Genomic DNA, 20,115 nt, shown 5'->3' on the forward strand with positions numbered 1-20,115 from the left:
AACCACCAAAAAGGGGGAGATTGTAAGTGCATCTACTACCCCTTAGTGATTTTGGTGGTTTGAAGACTTATAGGTTAAGTATCTAATGTGTTTGTGAGTATACATAGGATCTATAAGTCATTGAGGAGTTTGAGATATTTGAAGAATATCGACCCCTAAAAATATATGTCTTCAGTTGAAGAAATTGGTCTGAAGCTGAAGAAATGAATCGCGAGGAATCTGCGATGAAATTGATATTCCTCGTGAAGATACTGATATTGAGGAATCCGGTGTGTCCTGAAGAAAATCACTCTGAAGAATTTGAAGCATGAAGATTTACACTTTCTGTTTTATTTTCTTCGCATTTGAGTAATAGGAACACCGTACTGTTAAAGGGGGTCGAAGTTACACTATGGAATGAATTTCCTCATGATGCTCAACCCAAGCCTAAATCCTACCAAAAGCCTCAAGTGACGAATACGAGTGACATGAGGACTCTCAAAGTTGAGGGTCCCAACCGTTTCGATAGCCACGCCAAGTCATTGGTCTTATTCATTCCAACGGTCAAATTATTTAAGGGCATAAGTGTCAAATCATGTCGGGATGCTCCCAGGCTATAAATAGCCACCCCGACAACCACTAGCTGGTTGGCTGCTCTGTTAGAAACTGACAATTGCCATAAGAGCAACCCAATTCCTTAGAGCCTTCGAGAGTAATTCATCAGTGAGGAAATACACCATACACCGAAACCACAAACCAAACCTAGTGATTGAGCATCACTGAAGAAGTTGTTCCTGTGTGGGACTGAAGCCTTTTACCTTTGAGGACTGTGAATCCTCCAGACGGTTAGGCGTCATGGTCTAGAGCTTTCCAGTAGTCAATTGTGGATCGCCGGGTGACCAAGTTTGTGAGGGTTTGGAAGTCTGCCCTGAAGACTTACCACGAGTGTTGGGCGAGGACTGTGTTTCCTTAGCTCAAGGAGAATACGGTAGGGACTGTGTGTCTCGGGACTGTGTGTCCTTTGGTTTCAATACCAAGCCGCTCCAAACCAGATGTACGACTGTCACAGCAGTTGGAACTGGGTCATCAACGATTGTCTTCACTGAGAAACGGGTTCTAATTCCTCAACTCCTTACTTTCCTCGTATTATGTGTTGATGACTTTCACTGCAACTGTTTGAAGAATTTGCCGAAGACTTTCTCTGAATTTCCTCAACCCCAAATTCTTAACGTCAGTTAATCCACATCTGTATTCTGCGTGCCTGCTCACTGTGCAATCTATTTTCACATTCTTCACTCTGAAAAACTGCTGTTGTGAAACTTTGCACTTCTAATCCTTTACTGTTTCCGCTGTAAGTTAGTCATCAGTGAGGAATTTCTTCAAAAGGAATTTCCTCAGTGATGAAATTCTAAAAATCTCCTATTCACACCCCTCTAGTCGATATAACACACTTTCAATTGGTATCAGAGCAAGGTACTCCCTTGTTCTGTGTGATTTTGGTTTAACCACCTGGAGTTTTAGTTATGTCGACTGCAGGCATGTTTAAGGTGACTGCAGCATGTCCTACCTACGAAGGAAAGAACTTTCCCTTCTGGAAGAACAAAATGCAAATGCATCTACAAGCTATTGATAATGAGCTCTGGTATATTGTGGAACATGGCGTCCCAATCATCTCTGCCAGTGTCACTGCGGCTGATGTGAAGAAATTCAAGCAACTCGATTCTCAAACGAAGAACATCATCTGTGGCCATCTGAGCCCAGGCCAGTTTGGAAGAGTAAGTGCTTTGGGCTCTGCAACACTGATCTGGGAGAGACTGTGCAAGGTAAATGAAGGAGTATCAACCTAGCTTGACTCTCGTGTTGATATTCTTCGCAATCTCTTCAATCGCTTCAAGAGACATGACAATGAAAGCTGCCAAGACACCTTTGATCGCCTCACTGACATATCAAATGAACTGCAAGCACTGGGAGCTCAAGACATCACTGATCACGAAGTTGTGAAGAAACTGCTGAGATCTTTGGATTCCTCATTTGATACTTTAGTTCTGATGATTCAAGAAAGACCAGATTACAAGATGCTTGATCCAGCTGATATACTAGAAAGGCTAAATACTCATGAATTCCAGCTAGAAGAAAAGAGAGATCTATATGGACCAAGCTATTCCAGACCACGTGCACTGAAGGCTAGAGCAATTTCCTCATCTGAAGACGCAGACACAGATGACAACATTTGTGACCCTGAAGAATTTGGACATGAGCTTGCAATGCTCGTGAGGAAATTCCAGAGATTTACACGACGTGGCCAGTTCAGTAAATCTTCAAGAAGAGACATGAGGAAATCAGAATCTTCATCTGAGGACTACAAGAAACGAACGTGTCACAAGTGCAAGAAATCAGGTCATTACATTGCTGATTGTCCCCGTTGGGGAAAGGAATCAAAGAAGAAGAAATACAAGGATGACAGTTCTGATGACTCGAAGAAGAAGAAGAAATCTTCAAAATCCTCATCTTCAAAGCCCTCATCGCACAAGAAGACTAGTTTCAGAAAGGCTCGGGCACTTATTGGCAAGGAAATGGACTCCGAGGCAGAATCAAAGGAATGTGATGAAGAAAAGGGTTCTCATGAAGACTCTGAATCTTGACAGGCTAGTCTTGCACTGGGAACCACTTTCGTCAGCAAGACAATCTTCAACCTTGAAGAAAATGATAGCACCATCCGCACTGATGACTATGCTGATGACGTCGCTCCAACCTTTTGCTTCATGGCAAAAGGTTCAAAGGTACCAAATAATGCCTCCTCCTCTGATTCAAGTGACTGTGAACCTGATAATTATAAGAAACCCAGTTACAGTAAACTTGCTATCATTGCCACTAAACAACAAACTGCCCTTGAAAAGCTTCAGAAACTTCTAGATAAAAGTGATGATCTGTTGAATGATGAAATGAACCTTACCCAAATCCTCACTGAAGATGTGAAAAGTCTTCAGTCTAGATTTGATAATCTTAAGGATCGTTATGATACACTCCTCACTGATCATGAGAAGCTTTCCTATGAATTTCTTCAAAGGAAGCTTGATCTTGAGAAGCTGAGGATGTCTCATGATGATCTTCATATGGAAAATGATTCATTAGTAGCTCAACAGATCAGCGCTGGTCAAGTTGAATTCATTCCTCCATGTCTTAAATGCATTGAACGCGAAACTGCTAATTCCTCACCAGAATCATCAAATGCTGCTATTGCTACAAATTCTTCAACTGCACCTGTTGTGTCTATTTCCTCACTTGAGGAAAACACAAATGTTACTGATGAAAATGCAGGGTTGAAGGAATTCTACGTGACAGGCATATACAAAAGCCTCAAAGGACATCAAACCCTTTGTGATGTGCTCAAAAAGAAGATCTTGAACAGGAACCCGAGGAAAGAAGGAATTGCCTTTGAGAGGAAATTAAATGTTGATTGATCTTATTGGAAACCTGAGCCGTATCCCAAAACCTCTTGGGTTGCTGCTATTGGGCCTCCTTTTGATCCATCTAATCTAACTGGTTTTTCATGTGAATTATCCTATTCCTCGGATGAGTCATTTGACTCCAACTATAAACTGTTCAAAAATCAATTTGGTGAAGTATTTGCTCGATATGTTGGAACTAATTGCAGGAATGACCCTCCCTTGAGGAAAATCTGGGTTCCCAAAAGCTGTCTCGAAAATCTTCAGGTGAATGTCCTTATGACACCACAACTGAAGAATCAGAACCCCAGATCAAATTCCTCAGGAGGACCAAAGTCTTCAAGAGGATCAAAATCCTCAACTGGTCAAAACTATGCTCGTACCCGTACTAATGCGTCTAACATGCAGGGAAACTACAAGGAATATGAATATGAGTGTTACTCCTCAAATCATTATGTTCATAAATCCTCAAACCAGTTCTCTGCATATTCATATGAGTACTTTAATCCCCCTACTGTTAAGAGAAGTGCATTGGCTTCAATGCCACCTTTCTCGTATGGTGCTCGCAGGATGATGAATGCTTTGCCACCCCTTCAGATGTGGGTGGTGAGGAAATCGAACTAATCACTTGTGCAGGTCAGGTCTCTAGATGAAAACCATCATCTGAAGAATTTGCTGGAGACCTGAGGAAATGCTTGATAGGACGCAAGCTAATGATTGATGAAATAGAAATATTTCACACGTCCTTACATTTCTGTTATGATGAAATTACTGATCTGATGAAATTAGTATCATATTCTTCAAATCTGAAGCTTATGAGATGGTAAGCTGTACTAATTCATCTACAGGATGACAAACCCAAGAATACTGAGTGGGTTCTTGATAGTGGCTGCACACATCACATGACTGGTGATAAAAGCTTACTGATGAATATGCCACTAACTCCATCACCTCTGAAGCAAATCACATATGCTGACAAAGGTAAAAGCAAGGTATTGGGACTTGGCAAAGTGGCTATTTCCAAGGATAGGCATATGGACAAAGTGATGCTTGTTGAATCCCTTGGTTTTAACCTCATGTCAGTCTCGATGCTTTGTGATCTTGATATGATTGTTATCTTTGGTAGATATAGATGTGTAGTCATTATGGAATCTGACAGATCCAAAGTCTTCGAAGGTGTAAGAAGAGGGGATTTGTACATTGCTGATTTCTCTACAGGTCCTCAACCAAACACTTGCTTACTAGCAAAAACCTCAGAAGGATGGTTGTGGCACCAAAGACTAGGTCATGCAGGCATGAGGAATTTGCACACGCTCGCGAAGAAGAAGCATGTCATCGGCATCGAATCAGTCAAATTCCTCAAGGATCATCTCTGCGGTGCTTGTGAATCTCGGAAAATGACCAGATCCAAGCATCCCTCGAAGACTATCATGACCACTACACGTCCATTCGAATTGCTTTATATGGATCTATTTGGACCTACTCACTATGCCACACTAACCAATGCAGCATCTTTATATGGCTTCGTCATAGTTGATGATTATTCCAGATATACTTGGGTGCATATCATAGTGTATAAAACTGAAGTGCAGGAAATCTTCAAACGATTTTCTTCAAGGGCCTCGATGAACTTTGGCATCAAGATCAAACATATCAGGAGTGATAATGGAACCGAGTTCAAAAACACTGGTCTTGATGATTATCTTGATGAACTTGGTTTTACTCACGAATTATCTGCTCCTTATACTCCTCAGCAGAATGGTGTCGTCGAAAGGAAGAACAGGACTCTGGTTGAAATGGCAAGAACTATGCTTGAAGAATATCAGACTCCTCGTCGCTTTTGGCCTGAAGCAATCAACACTGCATGCCATATCATCAACAGGGTATATCTTCACAAATTCCTTAAGAAAACCTCATATGAACTCCTCACTGACAAGAAACCCAATGTAAGTTATTTCAAAGTCTTTGGTGCAAAATGCTGGATTAGAGATCCTCACCATAGCTCAAAATTTGCACCTAAGGCACATGAAGGTTTTATGCTCGGTTTTGGAAAGGACTCGCACACTTACAGAGTCTTCAACAACTATCACAACAAAGTTGTTGAGACTGTAGATGTGCGGTTCGATGAAACTAATGGCTCGCAAAGAGAGCAATTGCCTTCTGATCCAGATAAGTTGTCTCCTGAGGAAGCAATAAAGCTCAAGCCTACTGAAGACATTGTCCCAACAAAGGAAATTGATGAAGAAACGATCCCCATCACTGATGAAAATCAAGAAGATGCTCCTGAGGAAATTGCACCAGCACCACTTCCTCAGCCCAGACAAAATCCTCAACCAGATCATCCGAGGATTGCAAATGAAGTAGAACTTGACAAAATCCTCAACGACATCAACGCGCCAGGTCCTCTCACTCGCTCAAAAGCTTCACACTTAGTTAACTTTTGTGGACATTTCTCCTTTGTATCCATCACAGAACCCTCAAAAGCTGCTGAGGCTTTTCTGGAACCGGAGTGGATCCAAGCTATGCAAGACGAACTTCTTCAATTCAAGCTGAATGACGTATGGGAGCTCGTCAAACAACCAGATTCTCGCAAGCACAACATCATCGGCACCAAGTGGATTTTCCGACACAAGCAAGATGAGGACGGTCAAGTGGTGAGGAACAAGGCACGACTTGTAGCCCAAGGCTACACCCAGGTTGAAGGAATAGATTTCGATGAAACTTTTGCACCTGTTGCTAGACTTGAAGCTATTCGAATACTACTTGCTTATGCTAATCATCATAACATCATCTTATATCAAATGGACGTGAAAAGTTCATTCCTCAATGGTAAGATTGAGGAAGAAGTATATGTTGCTCAGCCCCCAGGTTTTGAGGATCCAAAGAATCGAGACAAAGTCTTCAGACTCAAAAAGGCTCTTTATGGTCTCAAGCAAGCCCCTCGGGCATGGTACGATACATTGAAGGAATTCCTCATGAAGAAAGGCTTCAAACCTGGTTCACTCGATCCAACTCTTTTCACTAAATCCTATGATAATGAGCTATTTGTGTGTCAAATATATGTCGATGATATCATATTTGGTTGTACTGACAAACGATACAGTGATGAATTTGCTTACATGATGAGTGAAGAATATCAGATCTCCATGATGGGGGAGCTGAAATTCTTCTTAGGTCTTCAAATTCGTCAACAAAGCAATGGAATCTTCATATCACACGAGAAATACCTCAAGGATGTTCTGAGGAAATTCGACATGCATGAATGCAAAGGTGCCAAGACTCCAATGCCTCCCAACGGCCACCTCGGCACTAATGAAAATGGTAAAGATTTTGATCAGCAGGTATATCGTTCTATGATTGGCTCTTTATTGTATTTATGTGCATCTAGGTCAGATATAATGCTTAGTGTTTGCATGTGTGCACATTTTCAAGCAAAACCGAAGGAATCACACCATAAGGCTGTGAAACATATTCTTCGATACTTAGCTCACACACCAACACTAGGATTATGGTATCCCAAGGGCTCAAATCTTCATCTGGTAGGGTATTCTGATTCCGACTATGCTGGTGACCGTGTGGATCGCAAGTCAACGTCTGGCACATGCCATTTCCTCGGAAGATCACTAGTTTGCTGGTCCTCAAAGAAGCCGAACTGCGTATCACTCTCCACTGCCGAAGCTGAGTACATTGTTGCTGGTTCTTGCTGTGCTCAATTACTATGGATGAAGCAAACCCTCAAGGACTACGGCATCGACATGAAGAATGTGTCTCTCTACTGTGACAATGAGAGTGCTATCAAGATTGCATACAACCCAGTACAGCACTCGAAGACCAAGCACATCCAGATTCGTCATCATTTTCTTCGGGACCATGTCCTCAAGGGCAATATCCTCATCAACCATGTGAAGACTGATGATCAACTGGCAGATATCTTCACTAAGCCCTTGGATTAGAAAAGGTTTTGCAAGTTGCGGTGTGAGCTAAATATCTTAGAATCTTCAAATGTTTTGTAAAAACATGCACACATTCTAACTCTTATGCAAAATTGATGACTTAGATGTGCAACACATGATGAATCGATTTTCTTCAACTAATGAAGAATGTCACTCTGAATGTGAAGAAATCAACGAAGAAATTGATTCTCAGGGCCCTACGACAATTGCACGCGGCGTCTGTAATAAACATTCTTATATGGTGGGTCACGCCACCGCCCAATGTGAAATTCCTCAAGTTGATTTTCTTCAAGTGTTCTATTTACTCAATGTGTTTTTCTTCAAAACAGCTGTTATTCAGTGTGATGATTTATCACAAAATAAAAAAAACACTTGATGACTTTCATTTGACTAGATAGACTGTGATTTCAAGTCCTCAACAGCATTCACTTATTGCTATTTCTTCAAGTTGATATTTCTGCTAAGTGAATGTGATCGGACCCTACATTCCCACTATGCTATACTCATCGAGTCTATTCAATTCTTCATATGCGTTCTACTTGAAACTTTGTTCAAAATCCTCACTGCGTCCTTGTCAGCTGATGATTTTGTAACGAAAATCCTCAAATCTTCAAAAATTGTTTGTTTAATACACAGTAACTGCACCCCACTTCCCACGATCGGAGAACCACGATCTCCACTATCTCCACCGCACTGTTCGGTAGCTACACGTGTCCCGCGGAGACGTAGAGGCAGGGGCGGTTTGGTCCGAAATTTTCACGCCAACAGTAACTTTTGGCTATAAATATGTCCTTATCCCCCTCGGCATACTCTTCTTCGCTCCATCGCTCTCCTACCACATCATACACCACCGAACCCTAGCGCCATCGCTGGTAGTCTCGTCGCCGGTGAGGAAGAGCTTCACTGCCTCGACTTCTCCATCGCCGGAACCACGCTGGAGTCGGACCATCTTCATCCGCCGCCGCCGTAGACGTCCTTTGTCGCCGGGTTAGGGTGCATTGGACACGCGACCAAAGAGCTTCTCCACACACACCTTTCTGTGTTCTTCGTGCGCACCTTCGAGGGTAAATAAATCCCATTTTTACCGCAAGATTAGATCTAAAATTTTACATCTTCTATGTGAAATATGTTTTTCCTCGAGAAACGATAAGCACTTGATTCCTCAAACACTCCCTATCACCACATCATTGATGAACTATGCTAAGCATCTAAGATTTTCACGAGATTCCTCAATTGTGCGAATTTTTGGATCTGTACAACTCTGGAACCCAAGAACAGTATGCTTAGGCAAATTCCTCAACCACTGGTTATATTCCTCAAACTGTCAAAAAATTTCATTTTCTTCAAATCTGAGAACGCATATGACCTCTCCAAATTCCTCGCAACTATACTCTGTTCACAGGTAAATGCATGTCAGCTAATGAATCTCTCGGTTCTCATCACATTAACTCATTTGCAGCATTTCTGGAAGAAAATCTTCAAGTCTCATCAGAATCCTCAAGAGTTCAATCTCATCAGCAAAATCCTCAGCTGAAGAAAATGGAGGATGACAGAAAACAGAAGGGAGGAAAGAAACTTGAGCAAAACACAGCTGTGGATATTCCTGAGGATATCTACTTGGACTATTGCACACCTGATGAAAATGAGACGATGGCAAAGAGAAAGATACGGCTGCAGAAAATAGAACGCCGATGGGCGAAGGAAGGGAACGAATACAGTTTTGTGACTCCCAAGTATGCGAAGAAATTCGCTCTGAAGCCCCATGGCAGACGGGCCCCACTTGAGGATCATCAAGTAGCACATCCCTCAAGCCTCAAGACCATTGATGACTATCCAGATGAGAAGGAAAAGCATCTGGCCAAGCTCAAGAAGCAGGCAGAAGTTGCAGTGAGGAAATTCAATGAATCCTCAGCTGTTGCCTCAGCGGCTACTAATTCCTCTGCCGCTGAGACCTCTGGTTCAGAAATTCCTCAAATGCAGTCTGTGCCATCAAAGCCAAGGGCTCCAAAGCCTCAAGAGAAGTCTGCTCAGGCATCAGTTACAAAACCCTCAGCATCAAAACCATCAACGCCAAAACCTTCAGTGCCAATCTCCTCAGCTTCAAAATCCTCAGCACCACCACCAAAGCCTCAAGTGAAACCAGTACAGAAGCAAGTCATGAAGCCTATGACCGCCAGCTCCAGGTCCTCACTCCCAGCTGCAACCAGCTCGGAGACAAAGTCTTCACCACCTCCTGTGAAGACTCAGGTGTCTGCTGAACGTGCAACTCTGCCAAGCCCTAGCAAAATCATCACCGTCCCGTCTGCATCAGAGGGCAGTGATGAATATGATGATCAAACCCTGCAAGCCATTATCAGAAACAAGCAGGAAAGAGTAGCTCAAGCATCAGGCAGTGCCATTCCTCTGGCCATGGACCCCAAGGTCCTCCTTGACTACATCAACATCTGGTATGAGGACCCAAACACTCCGCTTGATGATTTGAAACTTGCCCCTGGCATTAGCCACATAGTGGCCACTTTCATCGATGAAGCCAAGTGGAAAGAACAGCAGGCCAAGCAGGCCAAAGTTGCAAAGATTAAAAAGGAGAAATTCCTCAAGCACAATCTCCTCAAATTAACTCCTGATGGACTGGTGTCAACACAGCAGAGCTGAAGAAATTGTCTGACAAGTACCCCAAGCTGTTAGATCGCAAAAGTCTCAAGAGCAATTTCATCAAGCTGGCCACTAGTGTTGTTGATGAATACAATAAGAAGGACGCACCCCCAGCACCAACTTCTCAGCCCCTGATTGAGGAGCCAGCAGATGAATCTCCTCATGATGAGGAAACTCCTCAAGCTGAGGAAGTACACCAAGAAAGCCGTGTGGATGAACCGGCTATTGAAGAAATCATCATGGAAACTCATGCTAATGAATTTGCTGCAGCTGATGAGACTGCCTCTGACCCAGTTGCTTCGCCAAAGCAAGTTGATGACTCTGTTCCAGCTGGTTTCTCAATACCAGCTGAAGAATCTGTCAAGAAAACCCCTTCACCAAAAGCTTCAACGGTGAAGAAGATGACTCCGTGTGCATCAGACGTGAAGAAAACCAGGGCTGCTGAGAAGGAAGCCAAGAAGAGAAAGGCCTCCTCAGCAGAAGAAGAAACAGAGGCCAAGCGCCTCAAATCACTTGAAGAAACTGCTCCGCTGGACCCTGTGCCACTGAATGTCGCTCCTTCCTATGAAATGGTCATCATTGATGATCCAGCGAAAAAGGCAGATGAGGAAATGAAGGATGCCGCCTCTGAGGAACACACTGATGAGGAGATTCAGATAGACGAAAGTCCTCATCCTTTCATTCCTCAGAAAGACACTGTTCAAGCATCAGCTGCATCAGCTGATGAAACTGCATCTGCCACCAAGCCAGTTGAGGAAGAACAAACTGAAAATCCTCAAGCTGATGAAATTCAACGCTCTGAGCAGAATCCTCAAGATGAGGAACATGCTGACCCAACTCCTCAAACTGAGCAAGAAGAAGCTATTCCTCAGCCTGATGCACAGCCAGAGCAAGCCCCTCAGCATGAAGAACCAGCCGCTGAAATTCCTCACCCTGAGGAAAATGTTGAGGAGAATGCACCTGACCAAGACAATGCATTCATCGTGCTCAACCCAGAGACTGCCATTGTTGTCTCCTCTCCAATTCCTCAGCAAAATCTTAAGCCAGTTCAGCGTCAGCCATTCTCCAAGCGTCCTAAGTTTCAAAAGGAGAACTTCTTTGAAGAACGCATGTACTTCATTGGAGAGAACCCATATGACAAGCCTCAAATGAGGCATCTGAAGTTTTGGACTAGGACTAAGATGAACTACTATGCCTCTGTGCTATGTGGACGAAACAAGATATTCCAGCACACGCATATTCCTCATGTTGAACTTGAAGCAATACCTTGCCTGGAGCCAGTCCTCAGTGTACTCCATGATGCTGGTTTACTCCCAATGTGCTCCAACATCTCTGACTGGAACAGCGAGCTAATTCTTCAGTTCTATGCCACTCTTCACATATCTCGCAACCCTGAAGACATTAACACTTGGGTGTTTGATTGGATGTCACAAAACACTCACTACAAGGCTCCTGCTACTGAACTCCTCAGAGAGCTGCCTGTACCAATTCTCTCAGAAGAGGTTGTGAAGCTTTATGGTGAGCGTGAGCTGCCCAATGGGATGATGGAAGTCCTCATGAAACCTTTGGCTGAAGGAAAATCTCCGAGAACAACCTTCCTCGTCCACGAGCTCAAGTACACACCCAGGTCTGTTTACAAAATCCTCTGCAGTGTGCTCGCACCGATCAAAGGCCATGATGACGAAGAAGATGTTGTAGGCCTCATGAAGAATATCCTCTTCAATATTATCCATGGTATTCCTATCAACATCCATGATTTCTTCTTGAGACTTTGGCCGACAATGCTATGTGTCCTTTCGATCACAAGATATATGCCCCATGGATCATGAGATTCATCAGGACAAGGACATGCATCAACTTCCACGCTAATTTCCAAAACCATGTTGGTTATATGCCTCCTATCCGGGTCAACAAGAAGACTTTCGAGTCCATTGAAGGAAAAGGCAAATCTGTGATTGAAGAAGGCAGTAGGCCCCTTGATGGTCAGTTCAGAGAGCCAGAAGCTTATTCTTCATGGGATGATACTGAGACTCGTCCGGCAAGCCCCGTTCGTCCTCGCGTGATGAATACAAGAGAGCTCCTCCTCAGTCTTCACCAGAAGGTGGATCGCAATCACAAGTGGGTCAAACGCCAGTTTGGCACCATTGTGAAAACCCTCACTGAAACACAGAGCTCTGTGAAGCTCAACCATCACTATCTGCATGAGGTTTTTGATCGCACCTGGGCTACACATGCACATCTGAAGACTCAGACTGAGCTTGAAGAAATGGACTTTGAGCGAGACTTTGAATGGTCGTGGCCTCCCAAGAAGAAGTTCAGGCCTATTCTAGTGCCAGACCTTGAAGACAGCTCCTTTTCTTCATTCCGCACTGCTGAAACTGATGAAGAACAGCTCGACACTGCTACCGGTCCAAGGAAGAAGACTACTCCCAAGAAACATCAGGCTCTTCCTCAACTGCCACGAAGTGAAAATCTTCACGGACGTTAGTCCTCAGTTTGTCCCTTTTTGTCACTTGATGACAAAGGGGGAGAAACTTGAGAGTTAGTCTTCAAGCGGGATATTTTTGGGGCTTATGAACTATATTTAAGTTACAAACTCTTGGCTCTTCTGAAGTTTTTATGTAATGAGTTGTAACTTAAGCCCGATGGTACTCTGACGCTTTTGAACGTTTTTCTTCGCATTCTTATTCCTCAAGTTTTAATCCACGCATGCTGGAATTCGTCAGATACCATTTGTCATCATGCATTTTTCATTTTCTTCATATGATACGTTACAAGTATGCATGATTTACAAGACTCAGGGGGAGATCTCCATGATATAAATCATCAATGTGCATTTACTGAGAAAAGAAAAATCCTCAAGATATGCACATCTTCAGGGGGAGTCTCTCTGAATCTTGATTTCAAATTCCTCAAATGAGTATTTACACTTCATATTTTTGATACCTATTGAAGACTTAACCTAATTGTCATCAACCACCAAAAAGGGGGAGATTGTAAGTGCATCTACTGCCCCTTAGTGAATTTTGTGGTTTGAAGACTTATAGGTTAAGTATCTAATGTGTTTGTGAGTATACACAGGATCTATAAGTCATTGAGGAGTTTGAGATATTTGAAGAATATCGACCCCTAAAAATATATGTCTTCAGTTGAAGAAATTGGTCTGAAGCTGAAGAAATGAATCGCGAGGAATCTGCGATGAAATTGATATTCCTCATGAAGATACTGATATTGAGGAATCCGGTGTGTCCTGAAGAAAATCACTCTGAAGAATTTGAAGCATGAAGATTTACACTTTCTGTTTTATTTTCTTCGCAATTGAGTAATAGGAACACCGTACTGTTAAAGGGGGTCGAAGTTACACTATGGAATGAATTTCCTCATGATGCTCAACCCAAGCCTAAATCCTACCAAAAGCCTCAAGTGACGAATACGAGTGAGATGAGGACTCCCACAGTTGAGGGTCCCGACCGTTTTGATAGCCACGCCAAGTCATTGGTCTTATCCATTCCAACGGTCATATTATTTAAGGGCATAAGTGTCAAATCATGTCGGGATGCTCCCAGGCTATAAATAGCCACCCCCCACAACCACTAGCTGGTTGGCTGCTCTGTTAGAAACTGACAGTTGTCATAAGAGCAACCCAATTCCTTAGAGCCTTCGAGAGTAATTCATCAGTGAGGAAATACACCATACACCGAAACCACAAACCAAACCTAGTGATTGAGCATCACTGAAGAAGTTGTTCCTGTGTGGGACTGAAGCCTTTTACCTTTGAGGACTGTGCATCCTCCAGACGGTTAGGCGTCATGGTCTAGAGCTTTCCAGCAGTCAATTGTGGATCGCTGGGTGACCAAGTTTGTGAGGGTTTGGAAGTCTGCCCTGAAGACTTACCACGAGTGTTGGGCGAGGACTGTGTGTCCTTAGCTCAAGGAGAATACGGTAGGGACTGTGTGTCCCGGGACTGTGTGTCCTTTGGTTTCAATACCAAGCCACTCCAAACCAGATGTACGACTGTCACAGCAGTTGGAACTGGGTCATCAACGATTGTCTTCACTGAGAAACGGGTTCTAATTCCTCAACTCCTTACTTTCCTCGTATTATGTGTTGATGACTTTCACTGCAACTGTTTGAAGAATTTGCTAAAGACTTTCTCTGTATTTCCTCAACCCCAAGTTCTTCACGTCAGTTAATCCACATCTGTATTCTGCGTGCCTGCTCACTGTGCAATCTGTTTTGACATTCTTCACTCTGAAAAACTGCTGTTGTGAAACTTTGCACTTCTGATCCTTTACTGTTTTCGCTGTAAGTTAGTCATCAGTGAGGAATTTCCTCGAAAGGAATTTCCTCAGTGACGAAATTCTAAAAATCTCCTATTCACCCCCTCTAGTCGATATAACGCACTTTCAGCTAGATTGTAACAAAAAGAAAGGCAAATTTCTACCTTTGAAAACTATTTCATTATCTTTCCATCAAAGTTCTCCACAAATAAGAGCCCAAAAAAACCCACCACGTATGAGGTAGTTGTGAGAACCATATAAGTGGAAACAAAAACGATTGAAGAGGAACACATGATTGAAGCAAAGAAAAAACTTACACATTAGTTTCCTTTGGATAGTCCTCTAGGTCAACCTGGTTGAAGGATGCAACATTTACTTTGAATTCATCAGACTCTTGTGCAAGAGTTGTAAAGTTTGTGATCTACCGACACACGCAAAAGGATTAAAAACATGTAAAATGAGGAGAAAATTATGTATCCGAAGCGAGGAAAGGTACTAATATAGAAAGTAAAATAAGTTTACCATGTTGTTGGCCTGCCTCGTCAATACCCTTTGTTTCCTTTTGGTTGTGAGTGAGTGATACGTCTCCAACGTATTTATAACTTTTGATTGTTCCATGCTATTATATTATCTGTTTTGGATGATTTAGATGCATTTATATGCTATTTTATATTATTTTTGGGACTAACCTATTAATCTAGAGCCTAGTGCCACTTTCTGTTTTTTCCACGTTTTTGAGTATTGCAGATAAGGAATATTAAACGGAGTCCAAACGGAATAAAATCTCCAGAATGATTTTTCTTGTACCAGAAGAAACGCAACATACATGGAGTAGGGGGCAGGGCATCTGCCGGGAGGCCACAAGCCTGCAGGGCGCGCCCTAGGGGGTTGGCCGCTTCCCTGGCTTGTGGGAGCCTTTTCCGGTAATCTGCCGGAGAGGGAATTGATCACAGAGGGCATCTACATCAACTCCACTGCCCGTCCGATGATGCGTGACTAGTTCACCACAAACCTACGGGTCCATAGCTAGTAGCTAGATGGCTTCTTCTGTCTCTTTGACCTTCAATACCATGTTCTTCATGATCTTCATGGAGATCTATCCAATGCAATACTCTTTTGCGGTGTGTTTGTCGAGATTCGATGAATTGTGAGTTTATGTTTAGATTATCCATGAATATTATTTGAGTCTCTTCTGAATTCTTATATGCATGATTTCATATCTTTTCAAGGCTCTTCGAATTATTGGTTTGATTTGACCAACTAGATTGGTAATTCTTGCAGTGGGAGAAGTGCTTAGTTTTAGGTTCAATATTGCGGTGTCCTCACCCAGTGACATAGTAGGGGTAGCGAGGCACGTATTGTATTGTTGCCATCGAGGATAAAAAAGATGGGGTTTTCATCATATTGCTTGAGTTTATCCCTCTACATCAGGTCATCTTACTTAATGCGTTACTCTGTTCTTCATGAACTTAATACTCTAGATGCAGGCAGGAGTCGGTCGATGTGTGGAGTAATAGTAGTAGATGCAGAATCATTTCGGTCTACTTGACACGGACATGATGCCTATATGCATAATCATTGCCTTGGATATCTTCATAATTATTCGCTTTTCTATCATTGCTCGACAGTAATTTGTTCACCCATCGTATTATTTTCCTTTATGAGAGAAGCCTCTAGTGAAACTTATGGCCCCCAGGTCTATTTTTCGTATTATACTTCAGACCTATAAAACAAAAATACCAAAAATACTTTGCTGCAATTTATTTACATTTTTTTCCGCAATATTTTATATCTATCTTTATTAGATCTCATCCTTGCAAATAACTCTTAAGGGATTGACAACCCCTTTATAGCGTTGGGTGCAAGTGTTTGATTGTTTGTGTAGGTACTACTATTGGGGCCTTGCTTCTTCCTCCTACTGGATTGATATCTTGGTTCTCAACAAACTGAGGGAAATACTTATCTACTTTGCGGCATCACCCTTTCCTCTTCAAGGGAAAACCAACGCAAGCTCAAGAGGTAGGAAGAAGGATTTCTAGCGCCGTTGTCGGGGAGGATACATAGCAAGATCATGCCTACCAAGTACTCATCACAAACTCATCTCTTCCATTTACTTTATTTTCCATTTGCCTCTTGTTTTCCTATCCCCCACTTCTAAAACGATTTTCAGAAAATACCAAAAAGATTTGCCTTTTTATTCGCCTTTCTTTCTTTATCTTTTAATCTTCTCTATGAGTAGTATTACCACTTCCCCTTTGTCACCAGATATTGAAGTTTTATACCTCAAACAAAAACAAAGGGAAAATTTGATAGATGCCTCGTATAGGCTAATGGAATCTTATCGTACCCCAACCTAAAAGGAGATCCAAAGGTTTTTCTAAGAATTTTTTACATTGGATTGGCCTTACATCATAGAGAACTCTTAGATTTTGCCTCAAAAGGGAAATCTATTGAATTAAATACAAACGCTGCTTATGAAGTCTTGGAGGGGATTTTGGGAGTTCCTCCACGAAAAAGGGGTTTAATTTTCAGAAGAGGGAGTTCAAATTCTCGACAAATTAAGTGACTTACATAAGCACTTAATCGAGTTACAACAGTATCATGAACCCCTTAAACATATTAGTGGAAACCTCAACCGTTTGAACATTTGATTACGCGTTGCAATAAGCATTTGGATATTTTGGTCAATAAGGTGGTTCCTTCACCTACAAACCCTAGGAATAGGAAAGAGCCTCCCAGATTTGAGAAGGCCCTCATTAAAATTGTCAATACCAAAGATGACAATACCTAGATCTATTGTTTTATGCCTAGCTAGGGGCGTTAAACAATATCGCTTGTTGGGAGGCAACCCAATTTTATTTTTATGCTTTTGTTTTTTGCTTCTGTTTTTGAGTGCTGCAAACATTATTACGTCTGTAATAATTGTGTTTTCTTGTTTTAATTAGTGTTTGAGCCAAGTAAGACCTTTGGGATGGTCTACGGTGTTTGCAAGTTGATTTTGCTGAAAAACTGAAACTTTTGCTCTCAGTCTAGGAATTTTATAAATTCTCAAGAATGTGATTTTGATATGAATTGTTTACACAAGATTGGTTTAAAATTTTCCCAGATTTTCCTAAGTTTTCAGAATTTTTGGAATTACAGAAGTATTCGAAGTAAACAGATTGCTACAGACTGTTCTGTTTTGACATATTCTGTTTTCTTTGTGTTGTTTGCTTATTTCGATGAATCTATGGGTTGTATCGAGGGGTATGAATCATGGAGAAGTTGGAATACAGTAAATATTACATAAATATGAATAAATAATGAGTTCACAACAGTACCTAAAGTGGTGATTTATTTTTCTTATACTAACGAATCTCATGAGTTTTCTGTTGAGTTTTGTGTTGTGAAGTTTTCAAGTCTAGCGTGAAGATTTGATGGACTATGGAGTAAGGAGTGGCAAGAGCATAAGCTTGGGGATGTTCAAGTCACCCCAAGCCATATTAAATTATACCAAAGAGCCTAAGCTTAAGTTTTGGGATGCCCCGGAAGGCACCCCCTCTTTCGTCTTCAATCCATCGGTAAATTTACTTGAGGCTATATTTTTACTCACCACATGATATGTGTTTTGCTTGGAGCGTCTTGTATGATATTATTTTTTACTTTTTAGTTTGACACAATCATACTTTCTGCACACATCTTTTGAGAGACACACACGCTGAATTCTGAATTTATTAGAAGACTCTTTGAGCTTCACTTATATCTTTTGAGCTAGGCAATGTTGCTCTAGTGATTCACTTATATCTTTTAGAGCACGGCGGTGTTATGCTTTATAGAAATTATTAAACTCTTGTACCTCACTTATATTCTTTTGAGATTCTTTAAACAGTATGGTAATTGGTTTAGGTTATGAATTTAGTCCTAATATAATGGGCATCCAAGATGGATATAATAAAAACTTTCATATTAAGTGCATTGAATATGATGAGAAGTTTGATTCCTTGCATATAGTTTTGAGATATGAAGATGGTAATATGAGAGTCATGCTAGTAAGTAATTCTGAATTAGAAAAAAAATACTTGTGTTAAAGCTTGTAATTCCCATAGCATGCACGTATGGCGAACCGTTATGTGATGAAGTCGGAGCATGAATTGTTTAATGATTGTCAACCTCTGTGTGGAGATCGGGATTGCGATGGTTAACTCCTACCAACACTTCCCCTAGGAGCATGCGTTTAATACTTTGCTTAGATAACTAATAGGCTTTTGCAATAAGTATGTGAGTTCTTTATGAATAATGTTGATTTCATGGATTATACGCACTCTCACCCTTCCACCTTTGCTAGCCCCTCTAGTACCACATAACTCTCGCCGGTACATTAAACCCACCTTCTTCAAAACAGCCACCATATATTTTCCTCAAAACAGCCACCATACCTACCTATTATGGCATTTTCATAGCCATTCCGAGATATATTTCAATGCAACACCACCGTCTCGTTTTTTATGACACGCGCCATCATTTCCATATTGCTTATAGAGTCATACTTTGTTCTAGATATCGACTTGTAAGTAAATAAAAGTGTGATGATTTGCATTATTAGAGCATTGTCCTGTGTGAGAAAAGGATGTTGGAAGCTATGATTCCCTCACAAGTTGGGATGAGTCTCTGGACTTTACAAAAAATAAAAGAGGTCAACGAAGCCCATAAAAAATAAAAGAGGCCAAAGAAGCCCACCAAAAAAGAGAAAAAAAGAAAAAAAGAGAAAAAAAATGATAGAAAGAGATAAGGAACAATGCTACTATCTTTTTCCACACTTGCACTTCAAAGTAGCACCATGTTCTTCATAGAGAGTATCCTATTTTGTACTTTCATATAACTAGTGGAATTACATATTATGCACAACCACTTAGTTTCCTTTTTGAGATTACATACACTTATATCTCGAGTGCATTTGTTGCATGGCAATCCCTACTCACTCACATTAATATCTATTGATGGGCATCTCCATAGCCCGTTGATATGCCTAGTTGATGTGACACTATCTTCTCCTTTTTTTGCCACCTCCACCACACTCTATTCCAGCTATAGTGCTATATCCACGGCTCACGCTCATGTATTGCTTGAGAGTTGAAAAGGTTTGAGGACATAAAAAGTGTGAAACAATTGCTTGATTTTCATCGGGGTTGTACATCATTTAGATACTTTGTGTGGTGAAGATGGAGCATAGCCACACCATATTATTTTGTAGGGATAACTTTCTAAGACCATTGTCACATCCCTGACACCTTAAGCAAGTTAGTCTTGTGCTCATGTCTTCTTTGCATTTGCATCTAAGAATTTTCAACAAGAACAAGAAAGTGGCAAAGGAAAAACCCTAGCCACTACTTTAAATAAAGGAAATCTCAAACTAGTCAAAATCAATGAATCCAAAATGGCCTCAAGAAAAGTTCAAACTTTCTGATAAATCATGAAAGTAAATGAGCAATGAAGAAAACATTTTCTTGACACCTTAAGCATTTTAAATAAGTGCTAAAAGCTACTGGTTTCAAATTTTAAAATTGAAATCAGAAACTTTAAACTTTCAAAAATGTTGAAAAGTTTGGAAATGGTGGGGAATATTACAACAAATATTCAGGTGTGTTTAAAATAGTTTTTACAACCATTTTGGAGCTGAAATAAATAGCAAAATATTGAAGTAGCTAAAACAGAAACAAAAACAGAAAAAAAAATGGGAAACTCTTACCTGTCGCCTAGCCTGGCCCGGCCCATCTCCCTGAGTCGTCTCCTCCCTCGCGCGAGTAGGAGCAGGAGGTGGCCGCCGCC

This window comes from Hordeum vulgare, chromosome 3H (genome assembly GCF_904849725.1).
Source record: "Hordeum vulgare subsp. vulgare chromosome 3H, MorexV3_pseudomolecules_assembly, whole genome shotgun sequence".
NCBI lineage: Eukaryota > Viridiplantae > Streptophyta > Magnoliopsida > Poales > Poaceae > Hordeum > Hordeum vulgare.